General features: G+C 39.2%; 1 long non-coding RNA gene across 2 annotated transcripts; it reads right to left on the minus strand.

Annotated features, from left to right (window-relative positions):
- Positions 1-220: 220 nt before the first annotated feature.
- Positions 221-22,535, minus strand: LOC118157766. 2 transcript variants are annotated; one of them, XR_004746724.1, is made up of 6 exons: positions 19,400-22,535; positions 18,999-19,085; positions 17,266-17,430; positions 7,643-7,769; positions 1,640-2,725; positions 221-1,337 (listed from the first exon to the last, which is right to left on the minus strand). It is a non-coding gene; the product is annotated as an uncharacterized LOC118157766 (long non-coding RNA). The 2 variants fall into 2 exon arrangements; XR_004746723.1 differs by lacking the exon at positions 7,643-7,769 and having other exon boundaries at positions 19,400-22,534.
- Between the last annotated feature and the right edge of the window lie 84 nt (positions 22,536-22,619).

Below are 22,619 nucleotides of genomic sequence, written 5' to 3' on the forward strand. Positions count from 1 at the left end.
TGCAGGGAAGGTTAACATCCCAGCCAGACCCAGTTCACTGGTGTTCAGTGCAGTACTGCAACAATCACCTCTGAGGAGAAAAAAGTGCTCTTCAGCCAGTGGCTGCCAATTGTCTTAAGAAAGCTGTACAGTTGTATTAATTCCACATTAAATACTTCATATGAACATAGTAAAGTACCAGAGTGCAACCAGTCTTTTTGACATGAAAAACACACAACACTTTTTTTAAAAAATGGTTTTATTCATATGTCCAGCCTATTCAACAGTGGATCACACTGATAGGAACAATCACAAATACCTAGTTACATGGTTTCATTGGGTTCTGGCCTGTGCAAAGTTGGGTTTGAGTTAAGCATATATTATGGCAACACCAATAAGGACTATAACTGCTTTTCAAAGCTCAGTTGAGTCCCATTTCATTGGTCAGTTTTCAAGCCCAATACCCTCTTATCCCACAACATGTGGATTCTGCAAAAAAATTTGTCTCAAAGTCTGAATCCAGAAAACAGCATTTTCACTATTCCATCTAAAAATTCTGTTTACTTCACATACTTTATTTGAAAGGCTTCAGTTTTTCAGTGCAGCCAACAACAACAACAAAAAACCCTACATTCTACCATTTCTCAGAAATGTTGGACTAGACTTGTATAAATCAGCCTAGCTCCAATAAGGGCATTGGAAATACTTATGTCACCACATGACCTGGCCTGCAAATCCCAACTCTTTTCCTTGAAATAATGTATAGGAGCTAGGTTTCACAGCAAAAGCAAAGGGATCCTGCAACAAACATCCGCGCTGTTTGTGGTGGCACACAGTATCACCTAAAGTCTCTGACCTGCATGCCATGCATCTGAAGGCTCACAGACTTCTGCAGCAGGCTGCCTATACTTAGGCTACCTCTGAAGACAACTGCCCTTGCAAGAAGGGTCTGTGGCAGCTCTGGCTACCCCATGCCAGCCATGTTGCCTGGTCACACAGGTCTAAGAAGCCTCACACTGCAAGCTGGCCTGCACTGAGAGTCAGAGTAGGTCTCTGCATTGTTTTCACCCAAATAATATGAATACAGAGTGAATGTTGCCTCCTAGGAACTGTGGCTTTACATCCATGCTCAAGACTACTGTGCAGACTTGCTCCAGAAGTATCTTTGGATTTGCCACGTCACAGTTGCTTTAAGCCCAGTCCTATAAGACACTGATTACAGGTTTGAGTCATAGGTAGCCAGGAGGTCACAGCGTATCAGAGGACCAGACCCACAGTCAGCAACCATGAGGAGGTATTACAATCCTTGCTTGTTACAGGTGCCAAGAACTGTCTCATTAAAAGGAGATGCTTTCTACCTCTTGTCTCTCACACACTGACTGTAAGGACTGCCACACAAGCTAAAATTCATGCATGAAAATTTAGAGGGTGTTACTGATAAATAGTCTGGGGCAGATGGATGCCCAGCATCAATCAGGGTACCCTTTGAAAATTCCAGTTGTAATGATCAGAACCCCCTTTACTCCACTATTCCTATCAGTCTCTCTCCTTCCAGAATCACTTCTCTATTTCTCACCCTCCCATTCACCTATACAGAGAACTGGCAACATACTAAGGGTAGATCTGCCTTTTGTTCTGGACTTTTGGCTGCAGGGCTGACCTGTGCTATTGCCAAAGAGAGGAGATTCCAGGCCAGAGCATCACTCTCTGTCCCTCACTTCCCATTACTAAGTAGGTTTCCCATCAGCTTCAGCATAGTGCAGCATGGGCTCACGGAGCATGAAGAGCAACAGGTTTTTATCACAATGGTGCAGTGGGAAAAAACTTCAGAACATTTCCCAGGAACACTGTATACAATTATATTACATTTTCAAAACTATATGGCAATTGTGCCTTCTAAATCACATGAAAGACTATAAACAATGTTATTTCAGTGAAACATTCTACAGCCACTGAAACTAAGTCACTACTTTAAAGCAGGCAATAGACTCACATGTTCACAAGAAGAACTAACTGCAAATATACTCAAACAAGACACTTCATAGAGAAATGAGAAATACCTCTAGTTTGGGCCCACCTCTTACGTAATGCATATTATGCATGATCAAGATGATTATTATTTGTAGAGCTATGTTAAACTTCTACCGTTTATCTGAGCTATGAAAACAGTCTATAAAAGCACAGTAATCCAGGGGCAAAAAGACAGGCAGACAAATAGGCATACTTTGGCCAGCTGTTCAGTTCTCTAGAGAAAGCTTTGTGCTCTTCTAAGGGTTGACTTTACGTGTTTGCCAGGACTCGGTCCTCCACTTTAAAAAAAGATTTAAAATAGGTGTCAGTAACAGAATGGTTTGGAGGTGCCCTGTGTCCATTTCCAGCTTCCCACAGGACTCAGTGCTTGTCTGGGGCTTTTGATTAATAGATGAAAAATTGCTGCTATTTAGCCACTGGAAATTAAATTTGTTTTATTTATTTTTTCCAGAAATCATACACATTTGAAACTTGGACGGGATTCTCCCTTCCTCCTTCCTCCAACCTGTGTTCACATCTAATTTCAGTTTCCTGTAACTAAGCATGCTAACCCATTTAAAGAAAACAAGAAAACCTCTAACCAAAAAAAGCAGTTTCACGTCCATAAATGCTGTATTCCCTGCACAGAGGGAAACTTCACCAACTCCATGATGAGGAGATGCAACATCTTTTGCAGCATTCTGACACAACAGCCTTGAATCATCCAGAATCCAGCCTAGTGAGACAGAAAAAAAAAAAAAAAAAAAAAAAAGAGTGTGTTAAGTGTTAAAAAATTGACCAAGATAAATGTCTTATTCTGAATGGATCACAGCTAAGATATGACAACCTAATGGTTAATTTGTTAATGAGAATGTTTGAAGGGAGTCAGTTCAGAGTATCTTCTCAATGTAACTGCAGCCAGCTTGCTTCACTTCACCATGCCACCTACTTGTATTTGGTTTGTTGGGGAACTTTCCTTCCAGCTGCTTGGAACTATATACATCTCTTCTTGCGTGAGATGAGTTATGCATATTGGAATGCTCCAAAGTCTGGTAGGATGCTTTGCAGTACTGTGCTGCTCCAAGGATGGATACCCAAAGTCTGACTGGGACTTCACTACATTCCCATAGTCATTTTCTTGTTGTGTAATTTTACATCCTCTTAAGACAAAGTTACGTTCTTTACATTTTGTCCTGTAAGCCTCTTCCCTCATGCCAAGGTCAGGAAAGACTATCAGAGTAACAGAAATATAATTTTTAAAAAATTAATCACATCTGAAACCACTTAATTAACTTACTTTAAACCATTTAATATGATATGAAGTGATTTATTGAAGCAAAGAAGAAAAAACACGTTTGGCCTGCAAGGAGTTTTCTTCATGTACAGATTTTGTCACACTTTGATACAGTCACTTCTAGCTGCACAAGTCCATCTGTGCTGGTGACAAATTGAACCTAAAGGGCTATTCTTAACAATTATGAATTATTAAAAATATCTGCAGTCCTCCACAGCAGGAGAGATAAAAAGGGAAGATGAAGTGACTGGGATAAATATGGCACTCAGGCCTTCCTAAGATGGTCAAAATCTATTTAAACCTGAAAGGTCAAATAAAAGCTTCTCATAAAGCAAGCAATACTCCCATTTCGTTCCTCTCTGTATGTCAGCTGTACAACACCTCAATTCTGCTAGTCTAACATGCCCCTAAAAGTTTCCAATTGCATTTTTCTGTACACAGGATGGCTTACATGTTCCTGTGAAACATGGTTTGGATACGTATTAAAGTAATAATCTGTGGGCTTGTGAGTTCCAAAACCAAAAGCTTGAGACCTAGACTTTATTTAATTGTGTGAGTGGTGGACATGGCTAGACCTAAACTTAGGGAAGTTAAGCATGTGCTGAAATGCCACAAGCTGTTCAAGCCTTGCATTGCAAGGGATTTACAGCATTTATATTTTCATCCAGTATTTTTGCATGACAATTCCATTTCCCTCTCAGTACAGGAGTGTGAAAGCAGCTTCTTCCACCATGAAGAACTTCCTAGTCCTCATGCTCCCACAACTCTTGTTACTGTTCAATAATGACTCAAGTAACCAGAAAAAGAAGAACAAGAAAAGGCTATAATGATACTGTGCTAGTGAGAAAGCCTTAGGCCGCAAGGATGGCCAAAGCAGTGCTACAGCCCACAGGAGAACAAAGATAGAGGTGGGAGAAATATCAAAGACAGAAGAAGCCTACAAAGTGAGGCAAATTTGTCAAAAGATCTGCACAGATTCAGAAAGGAGAAATTGGCAGTGATACATAAACTATGTAAATATTAATGCATGCTTATAGAAACTTGAATATATACAAATGCTTTTACCCTCATGTATAAGATATATATATAAGCAAAGACTATAGATAGATAGGGATATCGATATGTGAAATATTACAAGCAAGAATTTGTAAAATTCATTTACCTTCCAAAATGTTTTTTAGGAAAAATCCAGTTACTCAACTGTTAATAATGTACATCAATCTACCAACTTGTCCAGTTGATATGAGCTCACCAAGATTGTGAGAAATCTCTGATTTGCAGACTAAATCAGTGCTGATCTTCAAAGCAGAATTCCCTCAGTGAACTTTCTTTTATGTAAGCTTTTTCCTGTAGATTTATATGTTGGAGAGGGAAGATTTCAATCCAGGGATTACCAATACTGAACAACCCAGAAGGCTGGCTCATAGTTTTCCAAAAAATGCAGAGCAACAATAACTGAACATAGTGATTTCTTGAAGTTTGGTAAGTCAGAGACCCCATCAGACAGTTTACAGGAAGAGACAGATATTTGCAAGAGTTGCACTAAGTGAAGTTACGACAAATTACTTTATTTTACTGTGCAATCAACAATCATAGCGGGGTTTACTGTTCTGATTCCACTCTTAGTTTTATACGGATGTACCTGAAATGGATGTTGCTCAGTCAGTGGATATGTTCCACTGGAAGAGTGTAGAGGATAGAGTTTACATACTCAAAATCTGAGATCTCGGATCTCCTTTTTTCCATTGTGTACATTGATAGTCCAACAAATACTTAGAAATCATAAAATATTCTTCCGTATAGCTTGTTTCTGTGATCTACAAGCAAAACAAAACAAAAACATGCTCTTCTATGGTTTCTAAATTTACTTAGTAAGACTCCTTAGCAGCAAACAAGACTCTACTTGCACTGAATGTATTGCATGGTTAAGGCATGTAATGTCATCTGCCTGCTTAAAGCGAGGATTATGCAAAACCTAAATTCAGTAGTTATAGAAATGGTCCCAGTAATTAAAAACAGACATGTCATAAATGGTTGGTTACGAGTTTAGCATGATATGTTTTCTTGTAGTGCTGGCAAATCCAAAAGCCCAAATCTAACCATTTCTGGAACACTTTTCATCAAATATTCTAAAAAACAAAGCAACTGCAAGGATCAAACACTACAATGTTAAGCAGATGTGTGAAAACATCTCAGAAAGTATAACTAATTAATGCATAGTCATTCAGCATTGAAAATATTCTGAAAAACTCAAGCAGTATGGCAACGGTATAGCAAAACTGTCATTTTAAATATTTCAAGTAAGCAAGGGATTAGCTAGTATAATGCAGCAGTGAAGGGACTGACATGAAATCAGGGGCCAGATCCAAGTTTATAATGGTGTTTGAAAGCACCATTTAAATAAAGATTACAATCACTCACATAACGGAAGTGATAGAAAAGATTTTGACTGGGCCAGAAGAACGGCAGACTGACTTAAAAACAGACTTTTCTATGCCTATAATCCTACTATTGTAAAAGTAATAAAATATCTAAAAGGAACTGAAGTGAAGCAAGGCAATTGTTGAGGCACAAGATAAATGAAATACTAAGGCTATGTCAGCCTTATTCATTACTCAGTTATTGATCACTTTTAAATATTACTTTAATATGAAGTAGAAAAAGAGACCAAGAATTTCCAGACTGGCCAGTGAGATTAGATGCTCAGCTTTACAAGCTAAATTTCAGAAAGGAGAATGCAGGTCTTGTATGGGCATCCAGAAACATGATTTACTACATTGTCACCATTTTTGAAAAGGTGGGCCTCAAATTTTCAAAAACAAATTTGGGATAAGTTCTCCAGAAGCTCCAAAACCATATTCAGGAGTCTGTGTCAGGTGAAAAATCGTGATGTTCTGTACGTATAATCTTTTTTCCTTCAGGAACTAAAATACAAGATAATCTCGAACCATAACTCTAATGTCAGATAATGCACTTAAAAACTAAATTGCACGTTATATAGCTATACGTGCAGAGAGTCATATTGTTCAGAAAGGCAAAGAAGAGAAAAGAGGCTCCATATCAAAACAGATGGGAACATGCTCATTTTAGATTATGTGAAAGGGCATATATAAGTGTGGTGGGAGACAAATGATTAATTTTAGGGACCCATTTCTATACCCCTTATTACCCTTAATTTGGGAGAGTCAGATATTGATGCTTAAATTCATAGTAAATAGCCCCTAATCCTCAGAGAGGCTTTATGAATTCAGCGACATGACAAAATGGACTGTGCCCTGGAATGGGATGTAAACTTCCCTGTGCAATTTTGCAGACACATGCAGACACTTACTGCCTTTATGTTTTGAAATAATGCAATAATCCTCTATATACATATACAAATGAAATTGCTGTCATGGAAGATCCCCGAATCCTTCTCGAAGATGAGAATGAACAAACTCCCAACAACTATGAATGAACAACTACTTGGAAGCTAACTGAGATGAATTTAAGGCCTTGAGTGTCTCTGTCATATTCAAAAAGACTGGCGATAGTAAAAATAAAGGGAAAGTTACACTGAGTGGGTGTAACTCCACTGAAGCAAATTTTACTCACCTCTGTTATGACAGACAAATGTGGCAACCAGGCTATTACACTGTGCATGGATAAGGGAGAGGCAATTAAACAGTTCAGATACAATATATTTATAGTGCCCATCCCAAAACAAGACTGAATAATGAAACCTTCAGCAGCAAAAGAAGAGCAATGGAATTGTAAAGCAAGCAACTGTACTCCAAATGGAAGGATAAAGCTACAAAATCCTCTCAGTGTTCTGACACAGAAAAGGAAAAGAGAGGTAATGCACATATAAATTCATCTGATGCATGGCTCAGATGAAAGGTTGCAGCACTGCCCCTGCAGCACTGAGTGAATCAAAATATTCAGGGAAAATCCCAGTACACCACCATCCTTCCTCAAACCAAATACCCATTTTAACCCCACACAGTGCTGGTGATATGTATCTCATACATGTATACTCTCCCTGGAAGGCAGGTGAAAATGCTTGAGGAATCTCAGCTCTCAAGAAAATGTGTGTAATTCTGGCATTAACAGTTAAAATAACATTGTTGGATTTAATGTCCTTTATGAAACTGTGCAGACTTTCCTAAAAAATGGCTCACATAGTCAAGTCCCACTTTTGTTCCCTTGTTGTATGCCTAAATTCAACATAACAAGGCCAAGTGCTTGTGATCATGCTGCCACCAAGCAACAGAGACTCACAAAACGTAGAAAACGCTGAATTTGCACATGTGACTATAGCAAATGACAGGGCCCCCCAGGCTGTCTTGGGCTTCCCCAGCACATACCAGTAGTCCATACATCACTGCACATGTTGCTTGAAACCTCACACAACAGGTCCAGCTCTGAGCGTGGCTGAAAAGACATGCTCCACATTGAGCATGCTGACCTTTCTTTCAAATCACTGGTACTCTCTTTCAAATCATACCTGAAGGGGAAGAGAAAGTGGTGGGTTAGCTGTCTCCTTTTACAAACAGTTCAGGGGTTAGGGCACTCATCCAGGATACCAGACACCTTGCTTCTATGCTCTCCTTTATTGCGGCTGCCTCCCACAAGAGCTCCAAAGCCCCAGGCATTAGCAATTTGGCCACCAGGTGCTCCCGGAGTTGCCTGTTTATCTGGGCTTTGCAAAGTGTTACAATTTCAAAAAGCACTGGCAGAATGACAGAGCAAGGCAAATCTCCCAGGTTGCTGGTGGAAAAATTCTCACCAGAAAAGAAGAAAGGTTCAAAGAGATTTAATATATATAAGTATATATATATTACTATATATATATATATGTATATATACATAGCTCTTCAGTAGCAAAGGAAACTGCTTAAATATCTTAAATGCCGATGCAGACAACACTCCCCATGAAAACGGAGCCTACATGGCCTAACTCTCCTCTGCAAACTGCTTACACCTTACACTGAAGCGGACATCGCACATCCACGCGTTGCCTGCTGAGTACCTCCATGGCCCACGGGATAGCACTGTGCCACTCCACAAACTGGTAACTGGCTTTTGGCAGCATTTCCTGACAGCAAGTGTCAGCATGAGGTGGACTTTGTCATATCACCGGTCTTTCCTCTGAATTTCCAGGCTTTCCAGAATTCAGAGTAATTCTACAAATTCTTTCAGGACAACACGCCAGATGATTCTCTGTGTCCTTGCTCAGAAAAATCACCATCTGCTTCTTGTGAGCATTTTGCTTGAATAAAGCCCCCAAAGGGTTAACGCAGTACATACACAGCAGCCACCAGAACAACTGCTTCTTTTTGCTGCTGAGAAACTATTTTCTCAGCAGCCTGAAACTAATTAATAACAGTTATTGCTTACAACATGCTTTGTATGTTCAAAATACTGTAGAAAAACAAATTCAGGTAGCAGTCTTGCTAATTACCACATCACTTGTGTTCTACTTAAGATAACCCCAAAAACTTGGAGCTCATGAAGACTGCAGCTATCAAGCAAGGACTGGAGAGAGCTCAAATGCTTACATGCACATGCATGAGTACTCACTAGGCACATACACTCCAGATCAATTGATAGATACAGCATCATGAAGTTACTCAATCCCCTCCTACTTATGGGTCAAAGATGGAGCCAACCCACAGACATCATAATTTGTACCGTGCATCAGATTTCAAAGTCTTCTTTGATTCTCGGTGGTTAAGGATCTTCTCACACAGGGCTTAAGTATTTCCCTTAACTCACAGAGCATCTCCTAAAGAAAATATTCTGGGAGCACTGCATGTTCAATGACTGTAAATGAAAATTCTAAAAGATATACCTGTCTTTCCTTATTATTTTTTTAAAGGATCACTGTGATCAATTTTTTCAGCTTAAAGTAGCTGATAAGATGAAGTAAATTGAGTTTTACTTGGATTGGCAACCTGAGTCTAATCTTCCTTAACAGCTTAAACTTCAGCTGCTACCCCTTGTTAAAACCTTATCTGTTTTATCTTCATCACTGTTTTAAATGCTTTTTTGTGGGATGCATATACCCAGGGAACCAGCACACAAAATCACAGCAAAATATTAGAGCTGGTTCTATAGTACAGGGAAAGGCAACAGTTGCTAAGGGCAACATCCTGCTGGGGACAGTGAAATAGCCATGGTCCTCCTGTCTTCTTTGCTTACACCAGAACCCTAGGAAGCCAGGCTTGTGGGGAACTGGAAAATGCTGCCGTGATTGTGGCAGGAGTAGGAGCAGTCACCACTCCTCACCTCTCCCCTACTCCCAAGTAGTGGCAACCAAGGCTCTCCAGCCTCTATCTCCGTTCTCCTTTCTCTTTTCCTCCCCATGGTTTAAGTCTGGCCCTACATATGCAGCAATACTTAATTTTGCCTTCACAGCTGATATACATCAGGCTGGCATGGTAAAACACTAATAAACTGAAAGAAACCACATTGTGGAAAAATTACTAAGCTTTGATGAAGTTAAAAGAAAGCACAGTGACATCGCTTCAGTGGGTTCCACATGTGGAGGTGTGAATGGAGGTGACATGCTGCAGTTTGTAAGTGCCATATGTGCAAGGGATCACCAGAGCAATAATCACTTGAAGATATGGATTGTGATCACAAAAAGCAATGTAAATACAAATAGTAAGTAAATACAAACAGTAAGTAAATACAGGTAGTAAGCATTTAGACCTCACCAGTCCCTTAATTGCTAATCTTGGAAGGAATTTTTGGTCCTGCTGCTCCTTCACTGTCAAGTAATAACCCAACCTAGAGCAGGAATTTCAAACATGCTTACTATTGGTCTGTTTCATTAACTTCACAAAAAAAAAAAAAAAAATCCCAATGACCACAGCAGCCAAGGTGTGGTCGGCAATGTCACTGAAGCAGTGACAGCAGCAACGTCACTGAAAGACATGTAAGGAGGTTCATCATCATCTTGCTTATCCTGCTTCCAGCTGTGGAAATGAGGATGCCCTTTATGGAAGTTACAGCCAAGTGAAATCAGAAAGAGGCTTACAGAGAATCTGACTGAAGGTTCCACTGTAACCAGCTGTTGGAGCTGCAAACCCCAGTCCAATCTTCCAGCTGTGCCTCACGCTACTTGTGATTCCCTATAAGAAAAAGCGTCATTTGCTTTATCTGCTTAAAAAAAGAGCTTAACAGTGAATTGTTGATTGTTCCTATAGATCTTTATTGCTGATAAACAGCCAAGTGCATGCTGAAGAAATACATTATTTCCATTCTACAGTTGAGGCATGGAAAAATAAAACATCAGATCTAGACCCTGAGTATGCAGGTGAGCTTCAGTCTATCCACAGATTGTTAAATCCTTGTGGTAAATCTGACAGTAAGTGCCTACTCAAAAAACATTCAGATGGGAGCTTTAGCTGCTTCAGGACACTGAATTTTGGAGATAACAGGTCTCATTTACTACCTGTATGGAAAATGGAGAAGCTGAAAACTGAAACACATCTAAAACACCTTCTACCACCTTTCCTAGCTGGCATCAGAAAAAAAAAAAAAAAAAAGGTGTTAATGTACAGATAATGTACAGATACCAGCTGAGAATTTGACTCCACTTGTCTGTAACCAACCCTCTGCATCAGTAAGGGTGTTAAAATATTTCAGGCATCAATAAAACTCTTCATGCATTGCAGTGGGCAGAAAAACGTGACAATGGCCCTCAACAGAAATGTAACTGACTCAGGCACCTAAATATGTCTCATAGGACAGGAAGGAATTTGTAAGAGGTTTCATCTGGGCCTTTTCACATATGCTTGCATCTGAATCACCAATATATGACTAAATATAAAACATGAGGAGCCTTAATTGCCATCTATGTATCCTCATATTCTCCTGGAAGACCATGAAGCAATAAAAAACAGCAAAGCATTTAATAAGGATTAAATTCACAGTTATTAACAGTGCCAGTGAAAATATAATTTTTTAAAATGACCTTGACAGATTCAAAGAGAAGATTTGACTGTTCAGTAGCAGTGAGCTGCTACCATCCAAATCACCTTTGTGCTTGGAGAACTAATAAAAATCTAGATGAGAGATGTTACTGGTGTACTTCTTCATCTTCAGCATATTTTCTTCTGCTGCTTCAATACCATGGTCCCTGAGAGCAATTCAAGAGTTGAAAAAAGAAAATCTGCATAAATTTCCTTCTTTTGGACTAGCTGTGAAAAGTTGATGTCAGCCTCTTATCTCTATGGCGCATTCAGCGGGCTTTCAATTTACGTTGCAGTAAGTCTGCTCCAGGCTTTGTCAGCTAGAAATATTTTGCATGCCTTTAATTATGAAGCAGCCTGAAAGGGAACAGAGAGTCACAAATAAGGGGGATTGGGCAGAATATTTTGTGTCTGAGACTGAAAAATATAAATCAGATCATCATGGCCACAGCATTGGCCCAAAGCCAACATAAAGCTAGGTAGTAGCAGGATTTGTTAGCAGTTGGGTATTCCAAGAGTTTCATGCACAGGTCCAAAAGTTTTTCTGTGTTTGTTTGATCCATATTTTAGTTATTACTGTTATGACAGTAATACAATACACTGTCCTTATAGAGTAGTGGTCCTCAGCTGTACCTGACATTGAACAGGTATTAGGTAAGAGATGGGGCACACTCAGGAAGATCTTACTGTCTAATTTGCTTAGGAAAAGGAAGCAACAAAATGGAGGAGCAACTAATGTCAGCATTTTATTGCTGAGGCACTGAGAAATACAGGACACCCAAAGGTCATGTGACAGAGCTGTGGACTGTCCCCTTGACTTTAAGCCCAATATTTAATTATACGATTTGCCTTACTAAGTGGTCTCTTAACTAATGGAAAACTTTCCACTTTTTTGCTTTTTGATGCATCTTCCTCATCAGCAGAAATGCTAGCATCAGAAGTACCAGCTGGTATTTTTTGGCTACTTGTGTTACGTGACTGGGGGATAGATGATGGAGAGGAAAGTTGCATCATTCAACACCCATCACAGCTATGTCACAGCTGCAGCTGGCTTGATCAATACGTATTCAGACATCTCCTATGGAAACGTTGATTAAGGGTTACTATGCAAAAGAGAGCTCACTATTCATCTTCGCTGAAATCCACTTATCCAAGTGTTATAGAGAGTTCACAAATCTGCATAGAGGTGTTTTGTTGTTGTTGTGGGTTTGTTGTTTTTTTTAGGAGCCAAAGAAAAAAAGTAAATAATGAGGTTAGCTACAGCACACTCCAGATGGCACCTTCTTCTGCAATTCTTCCTCTCCCTGCACCCAGAAAATTATCAGGACTGTAATCTTTTTATATTTTTTTTCTTTTTCCCTAAAATCTTGTCACTCCTGGCACATGCTCCAGTATCCATGCCATTTGACCTGTCATTTCATCTGGTTTGGAGCATATGAATAGCACTTAACTGAATGCAAAGAAGTATTGCAGCTGACATTGGAGCCACACTGGCAGCAATCAGGAATAGTACATATATGTCCTTAGTACAAAATTAAATATTTTTTTTTAAATTAAAAACATTCAGAATATTACAAAATATTTGTGCATATTACAAAATTTTCCAAGCATTCTATTTCTAAAGAACACCAACATGAAGTGAAATGAAACTGCTCTCAAACATGCCAGGTCTTGAGGAAGAGGCATCTTTTGATGGAAATACATCCTGCAGAAATTTTTGCAGTCCAGTATAGAAAACAGATATCAGATAATAGACTAATGGATAAGCAATAGTGAATACCCTCCAGAGTGTTTTTGAAAGTCACTGTGACATCTCCAAGGACAGACTACAAAGATCAATTGCTTTGTGTGCACCATTTCGTAAGCATGAAAGCCCATAGTCTACAGCACTAAAAGGAATGTACCTGACAGTACTATTTCTGATACATTAGAACTGCAGCACAATTCAGATCTTGAGAGATGTACAATGTCTTTTTGGTACCTATCTAAAGAAAAATTAGAGTAATAAACTAGATGTTCTAACTTTGTGACCATCAGGCAACATATTAGAAAAGAAACCAATACATAAATATCTACCTGTACCTCTCTGTTTTGTACTGATGATGAAGTGAGATTCAAACACAAAAGCAGTCTGTCCTTCCATCACTGACAAGTGAGCTTTTCAATAGAACTCCTTACTATTAATGACAGCTCTACCCTTAAAAATATAAGCCCATTCTAAGAATAAAGCTCTTGACTGAGGAAGGTTTAAAACAGAAGCATTGAAAAAGCAAATAGAGTCAAAACTTGGTAACAAGTTAAGAGCATGACAGTGTTTCAAACACAGGACACAGTGTTCTTGAGCTGTTCAAACTGCAATAAAGTTAAGTCCCTCAGAAAAAGGAGTATGGGTAAATACTACACCCAAAGAATCACAGAATGGCTGAGGTTGGAAGGGACCTCTGAAGATCATCTAGTCCAAACCCTGCTGAGCAGGATCACCTAGATCACATTGCGCAGGATGGCATCCAGGCGGGGTTTGAATATCTCCAGAGAAGGAGACTCTACAACCTCTTTGGGCAACCTGCTCCACTGCTCTGTCACCCTCACGGTAAGGCAGTGCCCCCTCACATTCAGCCAGAACCTCCTGTGCTTCAGTTTGTGCCCATTGCCTCTCATCCTCATTTATTTATGCATAAATAAATCAGATTGGCTTGAAGATTCACAATAAATACATTTCCCATGCTTTTTACATATCATCATGAATCAACATAATTTACTCATAGGATTTGCTCCTGTGCTATTTGCTACCTGTACTCCTTTATGAAGTCAACGCTTTCTTGCTAAAAGACATGGTTGCCAGGGCCAAGAATATGCAGATCTGTCCTATCGTACCAAATAAGAAGTCATGTGTTCTGCTCATTTACTCTTATTTTTCCACCGCTCTGCATAGCTAATTGCACCTTATTCTGTCTCTACTATAAAATCAAAATGTAATAATGTTTTCTCACCACTGGAATGTTCTTTGAGTTCCATAGAGGTATTTTAATCGTATAAGCACTTTGACTACCTTTTTGCTGGTAGTGATTACTGCAGTAAGATCTTTTTATATGTTGTATGCCTCAAGACTAAGGCTTCTATACAACTGCACTGCACATGATATAACAACTGTAAATTAAGATGCACATGAACTAATAGTGGCTTCTTATATCAATGTCAAAATCAACTGAGTTCAGAAACAGACACAACGCTGTTCATCATTCAAACAAAACTTGTTGGCTCATTCTATAAATGTCATAAGAAAATTCTTTTTTCATTTTCCTTACTGTCTTAACTCTAAAAAAGATGACAAGCCCTTAGGACAACTTATGTACAACTGCATTTGTGTGAACCATTTCTGCTAATGTCATTGTTAAAGCTCAGATAGTGTTCATGTTCACATGCATTCATAATGTTCATAGTCATTGGTAAAATTTTGCTTTGTTTTTTTTTTCTGTTTTCTACTTACAGAAGAAAAAAGAGCTATTCCAAAGTTTTAAAAATGACCTTGCTAACATAGATATAAATTACAAGTTAATGGCTTCATCACATAAGTGAGCACAGAGAAGCAACAAGCTAGAAGGCTTGAGAACAAAGTATGTCTAGATTTTCCTATATGCTTTTGACACAGAGATGGATGACACAGAGATGGATGGATGGGTGAAGATCCCACCTTGGTCAATGTCTGTTCTATCCTCTGAGATCAAAGGCATACTTCGTCGCTTTCTCATAGGGTAAAATGAACTCAAAGAGGTGAAAGAGGAAACATGAAGCCATGGCTTTATTTTGTCTCTGTCAGAACAATGCCTGTAATAGGAAATTATTCTGCTAACCTCTTCAGGCAAGATTGAATATTGTTATCAACTTATCTGACCTTCAGTTCAATTAAAGTTGTTGAAGGCCATTTGTTATTGTTGATTTCTGCATCCAAACCAGAAACCCAGGCTGAGCTGCAGCAGAGCCATCTCAAGGCTATTCTCAAAATTAGGTACAACTACTCAAGTGACTCCAGCAAGTTAATGGGATTGAGGAATTACTAGAAGCCCCAGGAAGCAGAAAGATCAGTGGACAGCTGGAAAGCTCTGGACAGGGAGAAAGGACCAGACACAGTCAGCATAGGTTCCAGGCTGAGGGGAAGAGCAGTGGACAGAGATTGTTGGGTCTTTAAAGTGCAAAAGGTAAGAAAATATTAAGGCACATACTCTCTATCTGTCTCCAGACCAGCTCCTAGACTGATCTGGTACACCCACCTCATTCTACCCCACTCCAAAGACTTTTTTCTCTTTACCTGGTCCCATGGAGAAACACCATCTCCAAAGACACACAGTTCCTCCCACACTTCTCTTTCCTACACACGCACCAAAAGCCCAAGTATTAAATAATATCATCAACAGGATTTGGTATCTGTTAGCTAAGAAGGTATAGTGTGGCTGTATTTTTCAGAGGACATAGACAGTAAGATACAATTGCTTATATATTCGACATCTGAAATACATACAAGGTTCAGGATAGACTGATTCTAGTAGATGAAGTCACTGAAACCAGGCTATTTCTAATTACTAACATCTAACTACTTTCATGTAAAGCCTTTCAAAAATTTAACGAAGTCCATCTGAAAAAAAAAAAAAAAAATTGTTTTTTGCCTTGATTTCTCCTATTCAATCTAGAGCAGGCTTTCATTTCTCTTTCATCTGTTACAGCACAAATCACCTTCTGCTTTCCAGTATAAATATATTCATTGACAATTTCTGCCTTATTGTTCAAATAACAACACAGCCTTTCAACTTAAATAGCTCTTATGTCATGTTAGCTACTCTGCTCCAAGTAGCTCCCAGTATTATTGCAACTATGGGTCTCACCACTCTTTTGCTGAGCTAGAACAGGCAGGCTCTTCTAGATTCATCTTGCAAAGCAGTTTCCATTCACCTGATCATTCTTGCTGCTTTTCCATTCATCCTTCCCACTCTTTAACCGAACTCAGATCACCAAAAAGACCCATGGCATTCCAGATGAGGCCTTACAGAATTAACATTTCCCAAGTGGTATAAAAATTTCTCCTTCTGAGACTTTCAAGGAGGGATTTTGCAGCTTCATTACTCTGGTGGATTAGTAAGTGACATTGATACTTTGACTGATCTTAGCACTTCCAATCATTCTTGTTTTCTATCTTCCCCAACCGATAAATTTGCTACCAAAATCCATATCACAACTTTAATTTTTATACTATTTACTATCTTTTCATTTCTTTACGTTCATTATTCAATCATCTAGTCCTGTGTCCTAATCCACAGACCTAATGGGGTTGTTTAGGTTGCATCATTGCTAAATCTTATAAATTCAGCCCTACAGCTAATACTTTAAACAATCCAGGGACTAACCCCTGGAGAACTCTTTATGAACCTCCCTTCTTTCTCATACTGATCTCTTTTTTACTGACTCTGTATTTTCTCTAGTGACCTTCATCTGCCCCATCTTAAGCGGTATTTTTCCACACAGCATGCTAACACCTTTTATATGAAACTTTTTGTCTAGTTTCAGGGAAGGCATCATTAAGATCAGCAGAGCTGGAGCAAGAAAGAAGTGACCCATTTGTTTAAACCTGGTATACCCTGAAGATGGAGACCCTAGAGCCATCAGATCTATAGCCAACCTGCCAGGACTGCAGCAATTTTAACAGATGGCCATAACAGCAAAAATCTGTAGGAGGGGTAGAGTTTGTCTCCATGTCTGTCTCTGTTACCCTTCTGTTATTATATTATTTAAGACTTGCAATTATATTTCTTTACCATAAAAAACTCTGTCTCCTTGGAAATCACATCTATGCAAGAGGAAGCTGGTGGAAATTAAATAGGGAAGTGGACAAGAATCTAGGAAGGAAATCTGCTCCATTTGATGTGGGGAATCTGGTGACCCCACAAGCCCTACACCAGCCTAACTTCTGCCAGGTATGTAACCGTCAAGGACACAAAAGAGCCAAGCATGGAACAGCAGATAGGCACTTACCTTATGGCATGGTAATGGTGCACCTTCCTGAGAGCACCATAGCATATAAGTAGATGATGAGACTTTGGTCCAGTTCTGCTTTCAACTGGGATAAATTTCACTTCACTGACGTCAGTGGAGTTATTCCAGAATTGCACTGGTGTAAAAGAGGGCAGCATCTGCTTCCTGAAAATGGATACCATCAAGCTAATTGAAAACAACAGATGCATCAATGAGCAGCAAGAGGAGACAGTAATGTTCCACTTTTCTTGTCAAATAACATTTCATTACTCTCCTGAGAATGTATGAGAATAAACCAATATGTGCTCTAAAAGCTAAATCTTCTGTTGGTATAAAATTCTTTACAACCTTTTAGGTGAATGAAACTGAAACTATATGTATCTACAACACCTAAAGACATGGCTGCAGATGGCTGCCATTACAGCCCTCTTTTTTGGGCTTGATTCTTCTCTCACAGTCATTTAAATTAGAAGGAACAGCATTCATACCCTTAAGGATACATCTGCCTAACCTCAGCTGGAGAGCTGAATCAAGACCCCAGTTTTCTTCAAACCAAAAATGGCTACAATCCCCATGAAATACTTTGGGATTTACTGCACTTTTTGACAAATTTTCTTCCAAAACTTTACACCACTGAGGAAACATTTTTATATCTACTTAGTGCTAGTCAGTTCAAAGAAGGACTTACTGAACTTTTGATGATATTTTGTGTGAAGACAAGGCTTCCTATAAGTCTTGTCTGATGAAGAAGCAACACAGCTTCAGTATTTTAGGGTGACCATAGAAGTTGATGAGCACTTTCTGTAAAATTTTCCTCCTGCAAATCTTTTCCTTTCTTACACTAAGAAAAAGTCGGACACTGGAAGGATTAACCTGCAAATTTGCACTACAGGCAACATGGATATTTCCTACATAGAATGTTTAGCAATGTTTATGCTTTAGAAAAGTAAAACCTACATTGGTCAGTTACTTGTTTCCAAAGTGTAAAATCATGCTGTAATATTAAAGCTCTTGTGCCAGCCAACAAGCTAGCTAGCCAACAAGCTAGCCAGCCAACAAGCCAGCCAACAAGCTAGCCAACAGGCTACCTTGGAGCGAGCTAAAACTCAGACAGTTAGCCAAGGCATATAGAATTGATGTGTACTAATAACATATGCTACACTGGAAATCAATGCTACTGCCTGCTGTCCCTACCTGCTTCCCCCACAGATATTTTCCTGGGTTTATCTCCCTACCAGTGTCTTGCCTTATTTAGGATCTGATCTGCACATCACTGAACTCCTTCCTGAAATTAACATTAATTTCACTACCAGCTATCTCTTGTGGCAGCTAAGGACACCCAGCATTCACTGGCAATTGTTCATTTTATCAGAAGATTAAATCTTCTGATCATGCAGACACCTGCTCCCCTCGTTAACTTTATGTGTTAAGCAGATAGCTGCAAATCAGGTATTCTACTATGAGCGTGCTGATAACATGGCTACAAATGTTGTCAGAATGGGATTTGTCTAGACTGCAAGCTCCAAAAATCAAAAATGAAGAACTCAGACTGTGATCTCAGTTACCATAATGTAATTGTGGCATGTTATGCATACATGGCCACAGCTGAGGGCAGAATCTCATTTAGTCTCAAACTTATCTATGAATTGGCCTGCATATTTCTACCACTCCTCTTATTTTTGCCACTATAAATTTAAAGAGAAGCCTAACTTTTCAGAGTTCACTAGACTTACTTGGACTCAAATTAGATGAGAGTTTTCAGGTAAACTGTGGTTAACTCCTCCTGTAATCTGTAGATCTTTCCCCAGTGTAAACGGGACCTCAAGAGAAGAAATATATATATATATATATATATAAGCATTTTAACAGATATTACACATGCTTTGACTTTATGCAGATGATTGAAGGTGGAGTCCAATATAAACAAAAGTAGTTGTACTAAAATGGAATTTTGCCAACAAGATGGTGAGGATCTGGCTCATAGTAAATTTTGTAATATATAATTATCTTTCTCTCATTTTTCATCCAGAACCAGATTCTCCCTCTAGGCTGCAAATCTTAATTAGAAAACCCTTTCTCACTAGTTGCAAGAAACTCATAGTTGTTAATTTCACAGATAAAAAAGAAACCTTACCTAATTCTGCAGGTAAAGCAGAATCTGGAGGTGTTTGTTCCATTGCTTTTAGGGATGATGCTGTTCTTTCCATCACAGTATGGAAGACTCTTTAGTCCTTACCCTGCCTTTGGCTGCCCTGAATATCCTTTATATTCATTCTTCTTTATCTCCATAGGGATCTCTGTACACTGAATGAGTGGGCCTAGCAGAGAACACCAAGTCCAGTCACCTTCACCTCCACAGCTGCTGTAGCAGTAACCTTTATCCATATACTCTGGATCAGAAAGAACAGGGCCAAAACAAAAAATTGTTCAGAAATCTCAAAATGTGACATTTTCCAAAGAGGAACAGAATAAAAATTTCATCTTAGAGGAAAGTGCAGGAATCCTTCAGTAATGTAGACTCTGAAATACTGCAAAACAACTCTTCATGCCTTTCACTCTTACAGTCCTTCACATAAGGATAGGTTTGGGATAAAAAAGGTGCCCTCAATAAAATTATTCTTTTCCTTCCTTCCTCACTTCCAACAAGAAGTTGATTTCTGCCCTGTTTTTAATTGTTGAAATTTTCTGTTGAAATAATTGTCACAGAATAGCCAGGGGTTCAGGAAAAAGCAATAGTCTCATCCACAGCAAAATCTTTATTTCATAGTGAGATTATTGAAAAAAATATATATGTGTTTTTTAATGCAATGTTCCTTGTTTGTGATTGTTCAGATTGTCCTTCACACACTCATCTCCTCTCTGTGTGCAAAGATATACAAAGTCCTTTCCCATCTCCTGGTTTGCACCATCAGTTTTCAAATGCCGATAATGCTCTGTCAGTCTGGAGTTGGACAGGGCAGCTGAACATGATATAAAGTGATAGGATCTTCAGTAAGCAAAGAAAAATGCTGTAAAGATGGTGTACTAATATCTGAGAACTGAAAGTATTCAATGAGTGCTTTTGCTTGTAGCCAGTCACAGGGTAGAGAAACAGTCTGGGAGGTTGTTATGGAAACAAGTCCCTGGAGATGCCTACTTTACTTTGCAAAAATGGCTCTGCCTTAAGAAGGAAATATCTAGACAGACAGATAGAACTGCATTTCATACATCCAGGAGTGAGTGTTAACAGCTGAGGACTTGAGGTAAGATTTTTGACAGCATGAGCCATCTATAAAGTCAGTGGCACAGGTGCCACAATGTCACCGCTATGTCACTTAAGTCACTTGAAGGAATTATGAAAGCTGCTTAATAAAAATTATGAATACCAGAAGTAGTATAATATATAGTATTGTTGATGACTTTGGAACTACACTATACTGTTTTTAGGAGATGCTTAGAAAAGGATTTCATGCCTGAATTAAAGCACCTAGGTTACATTTCCAATCTTCTGTTTCCTTTTGTATTTCTCTTAGCTCTAACATAGAACATCCAGGGAGCAACCACCAGTCCTATTTCACAAATTTTCATTTGCACATTCTTTCCAGAACTGAAAAATATGGAATGCAAAAACTGCACAAAAAAAGTTGCGTGTTTGCAGCAAATTTAATTTGCACCAGTGGAGACTGCCCAAAGCCACAGCACTCCAGCTAGAAACTCACTGCTGAATTTCACCTCAGAGCACAAAGTCTCTTCACCTCTCTACATAAGCTCTCTGCAAGACATGCTGGGATTATGTTATTGGCAATTTGCCTCACATCTTTTTTTGCTGGAGCCTCCATGTCCGGCCATTTGTCACACTGGCCAGGAGAACAACCTGTTCTTAGGAGGGATGGCTCCTGCCTAGCAGGGCCAGTGGGGTCAGGCCCGAGGGAGAGAATGAGCACAGGAATTTTTTGACGTAGGCTCAGTGTGGCTTGTGCTTAACCTGAGTTTTTTATATCTTATTTTGGGAAAAGTTATATCAGCTGATACACTCAGGCATAAAATAGCACCAAACATGGACTACTAGGAAACTGAAACAGCCTTGACACATCCCTCTTAAATAGCAGGTTCTTCTGCTAGTTTAGTGCATCTGCTAGAGTAACTTAAAATGTGAAGTTACTATCTTTTACTCCGAAAAATATTTCATTATAGTGAACCTGATACACAGATAAGAACAACAGCATTTTACAGAATTAACTCAGAGACCAAGACAACTTTTTACACAAAATCCCACCTTGCAGACCCTTCCTCAGTCCTACTTATTACTTATCCACCATTTACATGCTTCAGAGGATGCAGAATGACTCCCAAGGCCCAGGCCATCACAGATATTTGCCTCAGTCGCAATGAACCAAAGAGTAATCGGGCACTTACTTATCTCAGTGGAAACTGCCCTGAAAGACACTTTCTGTTCTCTTTATTCAGGCAAGCTCCTCTGAGCTACAGACCCCTCACCACACCATACTTGCGTTTCCCAGACTGACCTGCAGTAACCGAGACAAGTAGCATTTTGCTACTGACTTCAGCAAGAGAGAGAACAGAGTTTTCAATATAATGGCTGTGCTCTGACCCTGGGGGAGATCCCTGTACATTAAAACCCTTTGAGAAGACAATGGGACTCTGGAGAAATGCAGCAGTTAGGTCTCACACAAACAACCTCTACCACATGATCAGGACCCAGATGAGGAGAGGCCACAATAAAAGCTCTCTAAGCATGGAGCCAGATCTCAAGACAAAGAAAAAACAAGCAGGGTAACAAAGATGCAAATAGATACCATCTCACAACCCTGACAGTTCTGGCTATATTGAAGGATATGTCTTTAGCATTCTCAACCTTATGATTGAAAAGCATAATATATACATTTGCGTTAAATATACTCTATAGATTTTACATCTTGATATTATGTCTTACGTATTACATGTGTCACATGCAGTATGTAGTACATTCTAATATGTATATCATACAGTATGATGCAAGGCATTAATGGCTGCCTTTGCTTTCATACACATGCACACATGTGAATGCAGAATATACATTTACATTTAAAAACAAACAAAGGCATTTTCTTGCATAAAAAATTATCCATAGAATCTAAAAGCATCCATTTCCCCTTCTTACACACTGGCAGCATTTGAACCATTTTAAAGTTGGGTATAAGACACAGCTGATTATAAAAAGAAAGACTGAAAGAGAAAGAAAGACCAAAAGGAAGACTGAAAGAAAGACCAAAAGAAGGAAAGAAAGAAGGAAAGAAAAAGATAAAAGAGAGAGGGAAAGGGAGGGATGGAGGGAGGGAGGGAGGGAGGGAGGGAGGAAGGGAGGGAGGGAGGGA

This window comes from Oxyura jamaicensis, chromosome 1 (genome assembly GCF_011077185.1).
Source record: "Oxyura jamaicensis isolate SHBP4307 breed ruddy duck chromosome 1, BPBGC_Ojam_1.0, whole genome shotgun sequence".
NCBI classification, from domain to species: domain Eukaryota; kingdom Metazoa; phylum Chordata; class Aves; order Anseriformes; family Anatidae; genus Oxyura; species Oxyura jamaicensis.